Source organism: Bubalus bubalis, chromosome 7, assembly GCF_019923935.1.
Source record: "Bubalus bubalis isolate 160015118507 breed Murrah chromosome 7, NDDB_SH_1, whole genome shotgun sequence".
In the NCBI taxonomy this organism is placed as follows: domain Eukaryota; kingdom Metazoa; phylum Chordata; class Mammalia; order Artiodactyla; family Bovidae; genus Bubalus; species Bubalus bubalis.
This window is the reverse complement of record NC_059163.1, coordinates 110,606,678-110,625,263: the sequence shown is the minus strand read 5'-3', so window position 1 is coordinate 110,625,263 and position 18,586 is coordinate 110,606,678. Positions and strand designations below refer to the sequence as shown.

General features: G+C 40.1%; 1 long non-coding RNA gene across 1 annotated transcript in view; it reads right to left on the bottom strand.

Moving 5' to 3' along the window:
• The window catches only part of LOC123334536, an 89,677-nt gene that overhangs the window by 70,030 nt on the left and 1,061 nt on the right, over positions 1 to 18,586 (bottom strand). The window lies entirely within an intron of this gene.

The following is an 18,586-nucleotide window of genomic DNA, read 5'->3' as shown; positions in this document are numbered from 1 at the left end:
TGCTCCAAATCTGTTATCCTGATGCAGCACGTGACTTCCTTGCTCACCTCTCATTTCACTTCCTACCTCTGCTCTCAGAACATCGAAAGCCTACTTACAACACTGCCCGTTCACAAAACTGGAATGCTTGTCAGTTTCCTCTTCCTTGCCTCAGTGGCTTTGCTCATGCTGCTGTCTGTTTGACATACCCTTTCTCCATGCCCTTCCTCACTTTCCCAGTCCTCCGCCTGGCTAGATTCTTCTCATTCTTTAGGACAGTAGAGGGTGAAAAGATCCTATTCCCTAAGAAAACACCCCAGGCCGATCATAATCGAATGTATGTAAGTGGCTCCCAGGAATCGGTATTTTTTAAAGCTGCCCAGATAATTTCCATAGCAGCTCTGGCTGAGAACTATGCTTTGGAGTCATGATACACCTCTTCTCCCCAGACTGAAATGTTCTTTTATGATCCCATAATGTTCCATAACATTCTTTTATTGCACAGGCCACATTGCATTTTAATGAGCTGTTTACAAGTTTGTCTGTCTAGAGGACACGAACTTATTTAGGGTAGGAACTGGTTTTTTTTTTTTCATATTTTCAGTATTTTGTTTAGTGGCTGGTAGGTACTAAATAATCAATCACCCTTTGTCAAAGAGAATGGATGAGTGAATGAGAAAACAATTAGATTTATGCTAATAAATGTTTTCAGAATAGTCATATAAAAAGTAAGTGAAAATGTCATGTTATTTTACTCCAGCTCTCTTCAGTTTTGATAAATCCCAAAACACATAGGTATGAGTAGGGTTAGAATATATAGAGTCTGCTTTGTGACTGGAAATGAAGATATTAACAAACCAGAGCAAGCACTGCAGATTTTGAGCAGGATCCCCTGAAACAGGCACTGACAAGACCAAGAATGTGACACGGGTTACTGAGTTGTAGTGAGAGGTAAATTCTTGCTCCAGAGAGAGAAATAGAAAAGGGGAACATTTAAGGTTTACTCAATAACTTTATATGGAAAAAAAAACAAAAACAAAAAACCCTTTTCTCCTATAATAGTTTCATGAGAAATTTTAATGGTTTGGGCTAGATATAACTGAGTATACATGTATACTTTTGAGAATTGAGAATATTGTAAAAAGTGAAATAATAATTTAGAGAAATAAATTACTGGAATAGAGAGTTAAATGGGAATGTTTGACATACACATCAATCTGAAAAAACATATTCTGGAACCACTTCGATTCACTAACCCATTTCTGAGCATCCATATTTCAAGTCACTGTGAACTGTGATGAAAATGTCCCTGATGCCAAGAAACATAGTTTAATAATAAGGGTAATGGGATCAACACATAAATACATATTTTGAGCTTCTGTGAGGTGCTTGGCTTTTCCCAAAGATCTTTATGCATGGAAGATCATCGAATCTATAGTGAACTGGTTAATCTCACTTCTTTAGATGAAGAAACTGAGACTTAGGGAGGCTAAGTCATTCACCCAAGGTTGATAAACTAGAATTTAAACTCACATTTTTTTGGGTCCTAACCCTTTCTGCTTTCTTAACAGGGGATATTAAACACGGACATCAATTATAAATGTTAGAATGTGGTATGTGCTGTAAACAAACAAAAGGCCATCAGCCATCAGAGTATGTAACAGTTTCACTTCTCACTGGTAGCGGATAAAAACAGACATCATGGGGAAGCTATCTGACCCATTTCTCACAGGAAGAGAAGAATTTTGTTGTTCTACGTTTAGTAACTCTCTTTAAGTTGTTTTCTCGAGTGGTTTTGTTATGAAATATATTTGGGTTTACAGAACAGTTGCCAAGGAGTATTCCTTTGTACTCTTCACCCAGTTGTTCCTCAGATGAACATCTTACATACTCTTGGCACAATAAGCAAAATTAGTAAATTAACACTGACACAATACTATTCACTAAATGATGGATTTTATTGAGATTTCCCCCGTTTTTCCCACTAATGTCCTTTCTCCATTCCAAACTCAAGTAATGAATTTTATCAGGAGAAGATTGAAGAGGAAGATATTCCATAAAAAAGGGAAGTCCTTGAACAATGTCTAAGTCCAGGATACTTCCTCTAAAGTGGCCAATGATGTTTAATGAATCTAAATTGCTTTGTTAGCAAATGGAGAACTCTCCATTGCTCTTTACCTTTCTGTCTGGTTGAATATAAAGTGATAAATAAAAAGGGAAATAATTCATGTTATTCTCTTGTTGCTCTGCGGTGTTTTGCTTTTGCATCGCCAGTAATAGAAAATGAGGCTGTGTGCATTTCCGTGCTAATGGCACTCTCGATGGCTTTGCAGTCTTGGTCTGACAGTTCTAGCCTCATGGTAACATTACCACAGATCTGAGAAAAATATGCCAGTCTGTGCTGTGTTTCCCCAAATAACTTTTTCATTTTGCAGGGCAGAAAGAACCTGCTCTCCAAAACAGCATAAACAAAGCCATTAAGTTCATCCTAGGTCTTCTTCTAAAAGGCTTTCAGAACAGTTACATTAAAAAAACAACCACCATAAACTCCATAGAGCAATAATACACTAGACATAAATTTAGAGTATGTCTCCATTCAAAACAACCATCACAGAAACAATCACCTGAGTCTCCAGGGAAATACAGATGAGAGGCCATGATGAACCTTGTCAAGTCCTATGTGAAGAACCAAAGGAATACTTTCTCAGAGGAACAGCAGGTATGTCTCCAAGTGAATCTTCTTTTTTTCTTTTTGGATTTGATGCATTTCAGCTATGTTCATGTTCATCTACTTTTCTATTTTGCCCTGTAGATAATCATCTACATATATAATTTTAAAGGTGAATCAAAAGTTGATCATTTTCTTTTAAATAAGAGTTACTATCAACTCCTTTTCTTTGACTTTAAGGTAAAACATGTGACATATTCTGGCTGATCCAAGGCAGAGGCAAAGCTGACTGTGCCCATGTTACCAGGGCCAGTGACTCAAAGGTCGCCAGTCACCAGTATTTTTCCTGTTGTTTTCAGGAGTGCAAACTGGTACATTTTTAGTGACATTACTCACAACCGCACTTTGGCTGTTTAAATTGGAAGGAATGATAATGAGAGTAATTTGCGGGTAATTAAGCCTCTCCTTTCCACCTGTCAGTTATGCAAACTAGAAGGAACCGAACAGCACAGTCATGTGTTGCTTCAATTAAGAACAATTTCACAGGGGCTTTGAATAATGTGGGTAGCCTACTAAAATGTTAGAGGAAAAAGTTGAAATCTGTTATGCTCTTAAAAAAAAGTTTTATTGAGATATTTTATGTATCATAGAATTTACCCATTTCTCTTAGCTAGATACGAAAGACTGGAATTGCAAGGTTGCATGGTAAGTTTGTTTAATGTTTTTTAGGAAACGCGAATCTGTTTTCCAATATAATTAGCATTTTACATTCTCACCAGCCATGTGTGAGTGCCAGTTTCTGCACATCTTTGGCAACCTTTGCTACTGCTTGTCTTTTTTGTATACCCACCTTAGTGGGTGAGAAATGGTGTCTGTGGTTTTCATACACATTTTCCTAATGAGTAAAGAATGATGTTGAGAATCTTTTCATGTCCTTATTGGTTTATTGATAGTTTCTTTGGATAAATGTGTATTCAAATCCTTTGTCCATTTTTTAAATTTATTTATTTATTTTTTTGGCATTATCCATTTTTTTAAATTTTATTTAACTTTACAATATTGTATTGGTTTTGCCTTTGTCCATTTTTGAATTGGGTTACTTGCTTATTTCATCTCTCTGTCTCCTCTTGGAGGAAAGCACTGTCTCAAATTTTAGGACCATTATTCCTTTGTGTATAAAAGTTTTGTTTTTATAATGTATGGCTTACAAAATTATTTTATCACATATTTTTAAACAAAACTGGTGGCTCAGAGATTAAAAGCCTCTGCTTTCAATGAGGGAGACCTGGGTTCAATCCCTGGGTCAGGAAGATCCCCTGGAGAAGGAAATGGCAACCCACTCCAGTATTCTTGCCTGGAGAATCCCATGGATGAAGGAGCCTGGTAGACCCCAGTCCATGGGGTCGCAAAGAGTCGGACATGACTGAGTGACTTCACTTTCACTTTTCACTTTAAACAAAACAGTGTTTTACTTTGCTTCTTCTTGAGCTTTACAAAAACAGATTTATATACTCTTAAAAATTCAACTTTCATGTTGGATAAAATCAATTGTTTTCCAACAGTGGTTCTAGAATACTCAATGCAGAAAGTTATCTTTAAGTTTTGAAAAAAGGTGTATAAACGAGAACTTGCAGCTACTGATTCATGTCTTTTGGAAAATTTAATGGAGTTATTGTAAGTAGGGTATAAGGGTGACAAAATGGCCTCAGAATTTATGAACACCAGCGATTGCACTCATCTGACATTAGAATGTACCGCTGTGTGCCTCTAAGCAGTCCTACTCTTCTGGGAATTTTTCAGTTTGTGAGACTAATTTTTATAACTTTCCTGTCTCTTCTTTTCTCCGAATCTGATAATTACATCATTTATTCCTCTCACAGCTGTCAACAGGCTGTTTTCTATCTGACATAGATTTAGAAAACAGATAATTTAGAAATGGGATTGGGATTAGAGTGAATATTCTAGGCTCTGATTCAGAGTCTGAGACAGTCCCTTAGAGAAGAGTTAATAAGCTTTAGTGCATGGATTATGTGAAATTTATTTTGATTGCAAAAGCCTTTTTTGCTTCCTTTTTTCTTAGCTTTTCTGAGCAGAGATTTAAGAGAATGGATTTGAAGACTGAACTGGTTTTAAATCTTTGTTTTGCCATTTTATTGGCAACAAATAAACTAGTCCATATTCTTTGTTCTCTAAATGGTATTAGAATGATCTGTCACGTGTATTACACGATACCACAAAATAGGTGATATCTCTAAAGCATCTGCATCTAAGCACTCAAATTTGAGGATATTGTCTCTTTTATAATATATAAAGAAGCTCATTAATATCAAATTATTCTCTGGTGACATCTAAGTAGGAAAAATAAAATCACTACAAACAATAGAAATGGTACTGCTTAGACAAAATGTGTAATGCATGTTAGGAAAAAAGAGAATGAAGAACAAGTGTGGAATTGGTGGCAGGTCAGAGCAGTAGAAATGGCATCACTGACTCAATGCATGTAAATGTGAATAAATTCCAAGAGATAGTGAAGGACAGGGAAGCCCGGCATGCTGCAGTCCATGGGGTCACAGAGTTGGACACGACCTAGTGACTGAACAACAACAATAACAGAGACGAAGTATTCCAAGAAAGCCAATCAAGAAAACTCCCACATTCCCGGTGAGACAAGGTGATGCCAGAAGGGCTATACCATCAAGAGTACTGAATGGGGGTTTAAGCGTCACCCAGCTCAGAGTTCTCAAATTTTATCACCACTAAGATTTTTTTTTATTACTTTTTCCTCCACTGACTCCCTTGAATTAATGTTTCACCAAGAGCTCTGATGTCCCAGTGGATTAACTCAAGCATGGGGGAAGAGAGTCTGGAGAGGAGAATGCTTTCCCCTCTTTTTCCTGTCCAGGAGAATGAAGAAGGGTTGGGTGGGGCTTCAGAGATTGTAAGACAGTGGTTGACAGCATGTGTTCTCTAGCTTTCAACTTGGCTAGGACCCATGACTTTATCTGGGCTTTATGGGGAGAAGCCATTCCGCTTCATTTTGTGCTGACTCTGGCTTCACCTCAGTGTAACAAAAACCACAGGGAATATAAGCTTATCAGCAACTCAAGGGTCCTGTAGCACTGAAAGTCAAGCAGACAACCTCATGGGCCTGGCGGACCTCCCTAGACAGAGTCTGCAATCAAGGTGGTGGTGCTTACGATCTCGGATTTGCAAAGGGAGTTATCATCGAGTTGATAGGAGGACAAACAGGAGTTCACTGGTTTGTGGGTATTTGTATAACTCTCCAGGTATTCTCAGAAGTAACTATGGGAAAAATGATTAAGGAGGTACCTGAAAGTTATACGGATGAGGGTGATGTATCAGATAAATTCTGGATTAAATGATAAAGTCATTTAAATCCACAGAAGGATGTGGTCCCAAGATTTTTGTATTATGTAGATAATTTACAAATTAAAGCAAAAATAACCAAATGCATTAGTCTAGAGCCAAAGTAATAATCAGTCTAGTGCCAAAGTAATAATAACAATAACAACAAAACCCAGACCACCTTACCTGCCTCCTGAGAAATCTGCAATTTCTCAGGTCAATAAGCAACAGTTAGAACTGGACATGGAAAAACAGACTGGTTCCAATTGGGAAAGGAGTATGTCAAAGCTGTATATTGTCACCCTGCCTATTTAACTTATATGCAGAGTACATTATGTGAAATTCCGGGCTGGATGAAGCACAAGCTGGAATCAAGATTGCTGGGAGAAATATCAATAACCTCAGATACGCAAATGACACCACCCTTATGGCAGAAAGCAAAGAAGAACTAAAGAGACTCTTGATGAAAGGGAAACAGGAGACTGAAAAAGTTGGCTTAAAATTCAACATTCAGAAAACCAAGATCATGGCATCCAGTCCCATCACTTAATGGCAAATAGATGGGGAAACAATGGAAACAGCAACAGACTTTATTTTTTGGGGCTCCAAGATCACTGTAGATGGTGACTGCGGCCATGAAATTAAAAGATGCTTACTCCTTGGAAGAAAAGCTATGACAAACATAGACAGCATATTAAAAAGCAGAGACATTACTTTGCTGGCAAAGGTCCATCAAGTCAAAGCTATGGTTTTTCCAGTAGCCATGTATGGATGTGAGAGTTGGATTACAGAGAAAGCTGAGTGCCGAAGAATTGATGCTTTTGAACTGTGGTGTTGGAGAAGACTCTTGAGGGTGCCTTGGACTGCAAGGAGATCAAACCAGTCAATCCTAAGGAAATCAGTCCTGAATATTCATTGGAAGGACTGATGGCGAAGCTGAAACCAATACTTTGGCCACCTGATGGGAAGAACTGACTCATTTGAAAAGACCCTGATGCTGAGAAAGATTGAAGGCAGGAGGAGAAGGGGACGACAGAGCATAAGATGGTTGAATGACGTCACCGACTTGATGGACATGAATTTGAGCGAGCTCCGCGAGTTGGTGATGGACAGGGAAGACTGGTGTGCTGTAGTCCACGGGGTCACAGAGTCAGACATGACTGAGCGACTGAACTGAAAGTAATAATTATTAAATTATATATTTTAACTAATAATTATATAATTATGTCTTTAGAAATGTGATGTTTTGGCTAACATATGCACAGGCTGTTTGTATTTCCCAGATATTTGTGATTACATTTTAAACTCTTAAGGACCTTAAATTGGGAATAGTGATGTAGTTTATCTTTTTCCATACAGACAGAGATAAATGAGGCCTGGAGTGATAAAGTTAGTATTAGAACTCAGCTCTCTTTTTCTAACTCAATGGTTCTCTATTCTTATTCTCTGTTCCTCTCAGTCAATTTTAAGATCACTAGCCCATAGCCATCTGTTACATAGAAGGGAACTCAGCAAATGTAAAGAGCAATTAGTGAATTGCAAAGTAGTCACATTTGCTGGTAGTCCATTACATCCTAGAGATAAAGTACGTTGGAGTTTTGGGTGGAACTGAGGAGAGAATGGTATCTCAGACTTGTGGCAGAATGTCACCTTGCTTAAAAATTGGGGAAAGTAAAAATACAATGCATACTTAGCACTACCTAAGAAGCCACAGTACACATCTCAGGAGAAGAAAGAGCCAGCATGGTGGCATAGAGGCTGTAGCAAGTAGCCTAGCGAGAGTACTGATGAGCTTAGTAGGCAGAAGGGAGAGTGAAGGGTAGCTGGCATCTAGTCCTATGGAGTCTCAGAGAGGTTGCTCATCTAAGCCTGTCCAGCAGAGGGCAGTCACAGCTTGGTTTTTCTCAGGCACTCCAAGCTTTCACCCCCTCGGTCTGAGCTAACTCTGGGGTCTCAAGCATGGGGTAGGGCGGCTCTCTATTTTCTGCAGGAGGAGTCTCCCCCAATCCATAGAGAGGGAAAAGTCTTTTTATCAAGGTCTCAAATCCCAGAGAGGACCTTGGAAACTTAGCTACATATTCTCTTTTCAGGGCACAGAACTGAGGATCCATCCACCAAGATTTTCTTTTTGCTTCCCTGCTCTCGTTTGACAGTTCTCTCTTTAGACCATGTCTGTTCAAAATGCAGTATGTTAGACAAAGGTTTGACTGAAATTATTGTTGCTTAACCAAAAATTTCTTGCAAGAGAGGAAATATAGGTGATTAAATGTATAAAACCTAAAGTATTTAACAGATTGCAGAAATGTATAAGAAAAAAAACAAACACCTACTTCAGGGACTTCAAACACCTAGAAGGCAGGTACTTGTATCAATTATTTTACTAGAAATTCTTGATATTAAAGAGTAGCGCACCACCTCGGAATGTGCCCTTTAGTATACTGGTTATTTTGAACTGTAGATACTTGAGAAATGGCAACTGTACAGACACGCTGTCTCTGAACTACCCTTATAAGCCTAAAGACAGATCCTCCAAAAGAAACTAAATTGTCATAAATCTTCTTCTGAGGAGTTTCATTACAGGAGACATCCAGACAAACTTTGTCACTAACTATCATAACTTCAATCTGTTCTTCTAAAGGACCATTCGCTTTTCCTAAAAATCATTTACCCTGCCCCAAAAGGTCTATCTTCCCTTTCCCTTTTCCCTATGATGATACGTAAGTCCAAATTCTAACCTACCTCAGAGAGATGCACTTTTTTTTTCCCCTGGGTTTCTCCCATGTATTCATGAAGTATACATGCTAATAACCTGCTTGCTTTTTTCTTATTAATCTATGTTTTACTAAAGAGGTCTCAGGTAAGAACTCAGACAGATAGTGGAAAAATTCTTTTTCCTCCCTTAGAATGATTTACTCAAGTCCATAGTCTACAACTCTTTTGTTAATTTACTCTGTACTCTGTATTTATTAATAGGGAAATGAAATGCTATTCCATTCTTACTAATAACCAAGTCTTAGATCATTATGTAGTACAAATGTTTTAAATTAATTGCTCTTTTTTTGAGTTTGGGATTCAAAGGGTGTTTTAGCCAAATTATCCATGCTGTTTTTCTGTCCCTACAGGGAAGTTGTTTCAAGAGACTTAACTTCCCAATAAACTGCTGAGTATTTTTTCTAATAAACTTTTACCTACTGCATTCTTTTTGTAAATTGAAGTATAGTTGGTTTACAATATTGTGTTACCTTTATTATAAAAAATATAAAAATTATTTTAAAAATGCTTTATAAAGCATTCTTCATTATGTACTTTTTGGACATATTTTCATTATGGATATAAAGCTACTAGTTACTGATATTATAACAAGTAAAGTACTCTTTGGTTCTAAATTGTTCTCAAAAATTCATCATCCAATTTTAGTGTGTATGTGTATCGGGGGTGGGGGATGTTTCCTCAAATTACCAAACAATTCTGGTGACCTACAATTCAACTCAATTCTGACACTCTACCTGGAGACAGTCCAAGTCCAGGCTGCCACCTGTCTTTCTGACCAACAAGCTATAGGTCAGAGATTCCAATGACCACCTCCTTGACTTTGATTAATTTGCTAGGGCAGCTCACAGAACTTGGAGAAACATTTTACTTACTAGATTACTGGTTTATCATAAAAACATACAACTCAGGAATAGCCAAATGGAAGAGATACATAAGGCAAGGCAATGCAGAAGGGCACAAAGCTCCCATGTGCATTCCATTTCACCAATCTCCTTGAAACTTCATATGTTACCAACCTGGAAGCTCTCTGATTCCCATCCTTTCTGGGTTTTCTGGAGGCTTCATTACATAGGCCAGAGAAGGCAATGGCACCCCACTCCAGTACTCTTGCCTGGAAAATCCCATGGATGGAGGAGCCTGGTAGGCTCCAGTCCATGGGGTTGCTAAGAGTCGGACACGACTGAGTGACTTCCCTTTCACTTTTCGCTTTCATGCATTGGAGAAGGAAATGGCAACCCACTCCAGTGTTCTTGCCTGGAGAATCCCAGGGACAGGGAAGCCTGGTGGGCTGCCATCTATGGGGTCGCACAGAGTTGGACATGACTGAAGTGACTTAGCAGTAGCAGCATTACATAGACATGATTAAATCACTGGCCGTTGGTGATTGAACCAGCTTCCAGCCCCTCTTCCTTCTCTGTTGTTCATTTGCTAAGTCATGTCTGACTCTTTGCAACCCCATGGACTGCAGCATGCAAGGCTTCCCTGTCCTTCACTATCTCTTTGCTCAAACTCATATCCATTGAGTTGGTTTTGCTATCTGCCGGGGACCAGCCCCGGCTGATCCAGGGTATTCGAAGGAGAGACGGCTAGGCGAGGGTCAGGGAATAACTGCTTAATTACACTTTAATTAAGGATACAAAGAGTAATAGAATAAGGATAGCTCAGTGAGGAAATTCAGTGGAGAAAAGCGGCTGAAATAAGGATAGCTCAGTAGGAAAATTCAGTGGAGAAAAGAAGCTGAGTGGCTTGGTTTACGCGGAAAATCAATATAACCCGTGACACCAGGTTAGCTCTGACCACGGAGGCCGCAGGCGCCCTCTCGAATAGCGGAAGGTGCCCCACCTTAGACACCTTCTCGAGTGGGTCTTAGAAGCCCAGGCAAATAAATGGTCGCAGAGGACATCCGCGCTCCAGATGGACACTCAGCTGGAATTTGGGAGAGAGAGTGACATGGGGAGACCAAGTTTCAGTGAACAAGGCCCGCACTTTATTTTCCAAAGTAGTTTTTATACCTTAAGGTATGCATAGAGGATAATGGGGGAAGGGGTAGAGTCATGCAGCAAGCCAGGCTTTCTTCCTGCAAACTTATCATATGCAAAAGTTCAGGTGATTGACATCATCTTCTGGCCCGGAGGCCTGTTAACATTTTAAGAAACTTATCTTTCTCTAAAGGTGATTATTCCAAAGTCAGGCGCCAGCCTTCCAAAAAGCATTGGACAAAGCTGCACTTTACATTTCTATACACCCATTATATCAATCAATACACTGCCAAGGACACAGTAGGTAAGGAGTATGGAGACTTAGCAGCAAACATTGGCCCAACAAGTGAAAAACCCTTCACCAATACATTTTCTAATCAATCTTTTAACTACTCAAAGGAATCTGTGTTTAGGCAGTTTAGAACATCTCCTGCCTCTCACAGTTGGGAGGCTCTGAACAATCACATGTGGCCGGAAAAACCCATTCAGGCAGGCTAGAGGATTTCCAAAGGAGTTTGTAGGTTGAAACACTGTCACATCCAGGAATTATTAACTGGAGCTGTAAGCTAACTCTTTTTTTTTTTTTTTTCAGAGAGAGGTAGTGGGGGACAGCCCCCCGTAAAGTCAGAGGTGTAGGTGAAAGCACAAAACAGAAAGTAGGCAGACTCTAGTTTTGGGGGTAGATACTCGAGAATTTCCAGGGGTACTCCTGAGGCTCGATCCCGCCTTTGCGTATGCCGAGCCTCCTTCCTCATGACCTTTGTCATGGGCGGAGTGCTCACGCTGGCTCCCGGCAGTGATAGAATTCCAGTTGAGCTATTACAGATCCTCACTCAATATGCAATATGCCGGCTCCCAGCAGCTATCCAACCATCTTTGTCCTCTGTCACCCCCTTCTTCTCCTGCCCTCAATCTTTCCCAGCCTCAGGGTCTTTTCCAACGAGTTGGCTCTTTGCATCAGGTGGTCAAAAGTATTGGAGCTTCAGCTTTAGCACAAGTCCTTCAAATGAATATTCAGGGTTGATTTCCTTTAGGATTGACTGGTTTGAATTCCTTGCTCTCCACGGGACTCTCATGGGAAGCCTTTCCTTCTCTGTGTGTGCATGCTAAGTCATCACTTCAGTTGTGTCTGACTCTTGGCTACCCCATGGACTGTAGCCTGGCAGTCTTCTCTGTCCATGGGATTCTCCAGGCAAGAATCCTTCTCTGAGTGAACCTCTAATCACATGATTAGTTTCCCTGGCAACTAGCCCCCATCCTTAGGTTTTGGTCCAAAACCCACCTAAGTTACAGAACAAAAGACACCTTTAAAGCTCTCATCATTTAGGAAATTCCAACAGGGTTAGCTGTGTGCCGGAAACAGGATGAAGATAAAATATTTACTTCTTACAGACTACAGCAACCAATCAGAAATTTGAGTCCACAATCTCCCTCCTAATTCTGCCAATTCCTACATGAACCTTGGTTTAATTATTCCCACTGATGGATTCATTTGGCAGAAGCAAGTTTATAGACTTCCAATTGGAGATGAATATATTCAATGCAATTTTCATTTAAGAGGAAACATTTTGTCCATCCTTGTAAGAGAATAAATAAAATTATTTTCCCTACCCTGAGAAGAAGAAGAGAACAGCCATTATATCTCTAAGGACTGGGCCCTTCTTACTCGGAGAGAGGGTGTGACAGACTGAAGATTATATGCTCTAAAGATGGTTGCATCAGTCTGTTTATTCAGTCTCACATGCTTTTCTTACAAGGTGATTGACACTCCTCTCAGCGGGATTTATGTTCTCTTGCTCCCTCTCTCCCTAGAATCTGGTCCTTGACTAATGGATATCTCAGTAGCAATGGTATGAGATATCCAATGCTAAATCCTAAAAAGGACTGAGTTTCTGCCTCTCCCTCTCATCGTAAAGGAATATAGGATTGTGTGCCCAGATGGAGAGGCATTGAAGGAGAAGTGGGGCTGATAGCTACAAACTCTTAACATTTTTCTTCTACTATAGGCAATGATGTGGGCTCAGAGGACTCAGATTTGAATCCTATTCATACTATGGGAGGAGAAACTGAAATCTGCAGACGGAATAGTCAGTAGTGAAAAGAGGAGGTTTGCTTCTCTGTGACCCTTTTACATTAAACTGAGAGAATTTTCATTTTGAAGACTCTCCAATATCCCAAGAGTGGAAGTAGAGACAGAAAAAAAACCCAGGCCACACTAACCTGCCTTTCTCTGTGATGAAGACAGGCTTCACACATGAGATAAGCATCATGAGGTAGAACTGGGAAACCTCTGACTCTTGAGTTCCAGGCTGGAAAATAACCATTTCTTTTAACATGGAAGGACATGATAGAGAGTTTTTGATTAATGACATAATTTCTGATTGACTTCTGTTGATTCTTGGCATTTCATTTTGAGGTTCATCACAACAGGCAAGATGTGGACAGTGAGGGGCCCGGTGGTCCGAATCAACTTCTTAGAGGCACCAGTGCGGTCTTACCACAGGTGGGCGGCCATTACCCTGCTTCCACCTCAAACCCTTACATACCAGACCCTGATGGCTGTGTGAGGCACCCCACCTCACGCTGTAAGTCCTGGGGGGCAGTCTGAGCACCTCAGGGTGGACTTTATCAGAGGCCCAAGGTGAATACAATGAGCAACTGACATTCTAGTTCTCACCTGTTTTGACCCACATGTCATCTCCACTTAAGAATGCCATGTGACTTACTGTTCTGTGTTAACAAACAGTGGATGCCAGTAGACCTTTTTAATCCTGCCCTGACATATGGTATTCTTTGTCACGCTCATGTTTCAGAGATCATGAACTCAATAGTGTCAAAGTGAAAGGAAACAATGGCCTCACATTTTTTTTCTATAACAAAGTATACTCTAAAACATTATATTAGGTCATGATGTACTGCCCTCAACTGCTGGTTCCAAACATGATTTAGGGGTTTTGGATAAAGAGGGCTCATTTCTACACATCATACCTCATCATATGTTACCTCATATCTTACTAATACATGTTTTATATAGTAAATATATTATCTGTAAGTGTTCACTCACTCAATTATTTTTCATGGTTCAGTTAAGTTCAGTTCAGTCTCATTTGTGTCCGACTCTTAGTGACCCCATGAATTGCAGCACGCCAGGCCTCCCTGTCCATCACCAACTCCCGGAATTCACCCAAACTCATGTCCATCTAGTCGGTGATGCCATCCAGCCGTCTCATCCTCCGTCGTTCTCCTCCTGCCCCCAACCCCTCCCAGCATCAGAGTCTTTTCCAATGAGTCAACTCCTTGCATGAGGTGGCCAGAGTACTGGAGTTTCAGCTTTAGCATCAGTCCTTCCAAAGAACACCCAGGACTGATCTCCTTCAGAATGGACTGGTTGGATCTCCTTGCAGTCCAAGGGACTCTCAAGAGTCTTCTCCAAGACCACAGTTCAAAAGCATCAATTCTTCGGGGCTCATTTCATGGTACTACCCACTTAAAATGATCACAGCTCACTGATAAATGTGCAAATGTGTGAGAATATCCATTAAACTTTACCAATATTATGATATAATATGTCCACTGACAAATAATTTGTGACATTACAAGTTCAGTCATGTCCGACTCTTTGCAATTCTCCAGGCCAGAATACTGGAATGAGTAGCCTTTCCCTTCTCCAGGGGATCTTCCCAACCCAGGGATCGAATCCAGGTGTCCCGCATTGCAGGTGGATTCTTCACCAGCTGAACCACAAGGGAAGCCCATGGTGGCTGAGACAGTAGAGAGTCTGCCTGAAGTGTGGGAGACCTGGGTTCCATCCCTGTGTCAGGAAGATCCTCTGGAGAAGGAAATGGCAACCCACTCCAGTATTCTGGCCTGGGGAATCCCATGGACATGGGATCACAAAGAGTCGGACACAACTGAGCGACTTCACTTTCATTTTCAGTACAAGTTACTACAACTACACAGGCGTGCAAATGCACAGTGTGACACGCTATGCACTGTGTTCTCCTGTTCCCATCCTCTAACTTCTGGCTTGAACTCCAGAGAGAGAGTCAGAGCTTCATCTTCTGGACTCCTGTAGTAACTGATACGAGTTCCACTGCGGACTTTCTGATATTGCTGTGCTTTGTGGTTTACATATCTGGGAAGCTATTAGAGTGTGGGTAATTCACACTTTCAACACACCTGTTTGTCAATGTCACACACGTGCTTGATGGAGGTATCTAATTTATGTTTACTGAATGAAACAATGGCTCTTTTGATGTCATTTTGTTTAAGTCTGTAATAGGTTCTTGGATTAAGATTCTGGTTGACATTTGACCTAGTGTAGAAAAATTCCCCCAGTTAAAGGCAAAACTGGTTATAATGACCTGGAAAGTTCTCAGAAGGAGAAGTGATCTGTTTTCACCTTTTTAAGATTGAGAGTATTTCTTTCAAGTCATCCAATGCCTTGGAAAAAAAAGAAAGTAAAGTCGCTCAGTCAGGTCCGACTGTGACCCCATGGACTGTAGCCTACCATGTTCCTCCACCCATGGGATTTTCCAGGCAAGAGTACTGGAGTGGGTTGCCATTTCCTTCTCCAGAGGATCTTCCCGACCCAGGGATTGAACCTGGGTCTCCTGTATTGTAGGCGACGCTTATACCATCTGAGCCACCAGGGAAGTTCTAAGGCCTTAGAAGATTAAGTCAAAAACCTTCTCAAAATGAAATTATTACATCACTTACAAATTCATAATTACTTTAAATGTCTCAGTCCGTACATTTGGCCAATGTTATTAGAATTAGTATCTTTAAATGAGGATTTCACCTTCAAGGGAAAAATGAGGTTGTACTGGGCCTTGTTTTTTCCACAAAGGCAGCTATAATTAAAAATTTATACCTTCTAATAACTGTATCAATTATTTTAAAATATGCTCAAGGCTTGTTCATATATTTTGAGTTACATTTCTAAAGTTCATAAAAATTTAACTTAATAATTAATTATTAAAACACTTGTGAGGGTAGAAAGCAATCTCATTTGCTATGAGACAAGAAATAACTTTCAATCAATTTGTATTAACTGTACTTCAGATTGCACATAACATAATGCCTTCATACACCTGGATCCTTTTTTTTTTTCTTTTCCCAGAAAAGGGCATGTAATTTTATACAGTTTCAGTAAGCATTCTCCTGTTTTTTGCAGTCTTAGCATAGTTACTTGTTGTGATTGTGAATATGTGGTTCACATAGAGTATGAATGGATATTTTGATACCTAAACATGTTTTTTTGTTTAATTCCCTTCCATTTCCACACTAACTAGAGGAAATATATTTGAGAAAACTTCATATTCTCCTAGAAGTAATTGTTCTGTTTTCTTAATACTCCTCCCCTGGTTAGAGAAGGTTTGTTCCTTTGAGAGAGACATCACATAACACTTTGGAAGCCTGAGTTAATACAACTTTGTAAGGGCCAATAGATAGATCTTGAGAAAACCCCTAGATTTTGTTGAAGTAGTATCTAACATCCTGATATTGCCCCCCCCCCTTTTTTTTGGTCATCAGCATTTTGTGTACAGTAAGGCAGCCTTAGTGAACTCGTGAGATGTAAGTCAATAACACCGCCTGAGTAGGTTTGAATCTTGGTGTCACCATCCACTAGCTATATGCACTGAATCTCTTTGCATTTCATTTCATCTACAAATTGCATTTTATCATTCATATGTACAATGGGCAGGACTATAATATTTCCATCACAGAGTTATTGTGAAGAGTAGTAGGAAATGTCTACTTCTGCTTTATTGACTATGCCAAAGCCTTTGACTGTGTGGATCACAATAAACTCTGGGAAATTCTGAAAGAGATGGGAATACCAGACCACCTGACCTGCCTCTTGAGAAATCTGTATGCAGGTCAGGAAGCAACAGTTAGAACTGGACATGGAACAACAGACTGATTCCAAATAAGGAAAGGAGTACATCAAGGCTATATATTGTCACACTGCTTATTTAACTTATATGCAGAGTACATCATAAGAAATGCTGGGCTGGATAAAGCACAAGCTGGAATCAAGATTGCTGGGAGAAATATCAATAACCTCAGATATGCAGATGACACCACCCTTATGGCAGAAAGTGAAGAAGAACTAAAGATCCTCTTGATGAAAGGGAAACAGGAGAGTGAAAAAGTTGGCTTAAAACTCAACATTCAGAAAACTAAGATCATGGCATCTGGTCCCATCACTTCATGGCAAATAGATGGGAAAACAATGGAAACAGTGAAAGACTTTATTTTTGGGGGCTCCAAAATCACTGGAGATGGTAACTGCAGCCATGACATTAAAAGATGCTTGCTCCTTGGAAGGAAGGTTATGACCAACCTAGACAGCATATTCAAAAGCAGAGACATTGCCAACAAAGGTCGGTCTAGTCAAAGCTATGGTTTTTCCAGTAGTCAAGTATGGATGTGGGAGTTGGACTATAAAGAAAGCTGAGCACTGAAGAATTGATGCTTTTGAACTCTGGTGTTGCAGAAGACTCTTGAGAGTCCCTTGGACTGCAAGGAGATCCAACCAGTCCATCCTAAAGGAAATCAGTCCTGAATATTCGTTGGAAGGACTGATGCTGAAGGTGAAACGCCAATACTTTGGCCACCTGATGTGAAGAGCTGACTCATTTGAAAAGACCCTGATGCTGGGAAAGATTGAAGGCAGGAGAAGGGGATGACAGAGGATGAGATGGTTGGGTGGCGTCAACGACTCAATGGACATGAGTTTGAGTAAACTCCGGGAGTTGGTGATAGACAGGGAGGCCTGGCATGCTGCAGTCCATGGGGTCACAGAGTCAGACACGACTGAGTGACTGAACTGACTGAATAGGAAATGTATCTAAGAAACTTAGAATTAAGACTAGAATGTAGTCAACCATCAATACACCTTAGTTATTATTATTAATAGCAATAATATGAAAAAAATTACTAAAGTATAATCTTTTATATATGAAATTTAATTTAATTTGTGAGTAGGGGACAAATAATACTAATTGTCCTGTTTTGCAAATGGGGAAGATGAGGCAGATCATTTCATTAAGCTTTTATCTTAAAAGCCCTGCCACGCACTGGTATCTGAGGCATCTTGTAACACTCTGGTACCTGTTTCACACCAGGAGGCTTCTCCTTTACTGAAAATGACATTTCCTGGTAGCTCAGACTGTAAAGAATCCACCTGCAATACGGAAGACCAGGGTTGGGAAGATCCCCTGGAGGAGGGCATGGCAACCCACTCCAGTATTCTTGCCTGGAGAATCCCTATGGACAGAGGAGCCTGGGGGGCTATAGGCCAGGGTCACAAACAGTCAGACACAAACTGAGTGACAAAGCATACACATCATACAGTAAAGAAAATCTTATATTCATAGGATCTACATTATTTACACCAACAAATGGTTTTCCAATTTTATGCAGTATGCTAACAGGGAGGTGGGAATAAGAAGATAATAATACTTTTAAGGTCAAGGGGCACAGCTGGACATAGCCAGCCAAAAGATACAGAAATGTATCTTAAGTCCCACATTTTATCATTTAAAAATGGACACTTTGAGTACTCTAACAGTCAAATTCTGTTAAGAAACTGTTGGCATTTTAAAACAGCATAACTGAAGAGAATTCTACAAAGAGATTTATGCAAATATAGGTAGGTTTTAGGGCAATCACTAAATAGTAGTGGAGGACCAGGGGTCTAGTGACCGGGTGGGGGTCCCCAGCACATGAGTCCTAGGCTTGAGAAGTCAAAGGCAGGAGAAGTAACCAGGAGTCACCTAATGGAGAGGTCTGTCGGCACGGGTTCTGGTTTGGT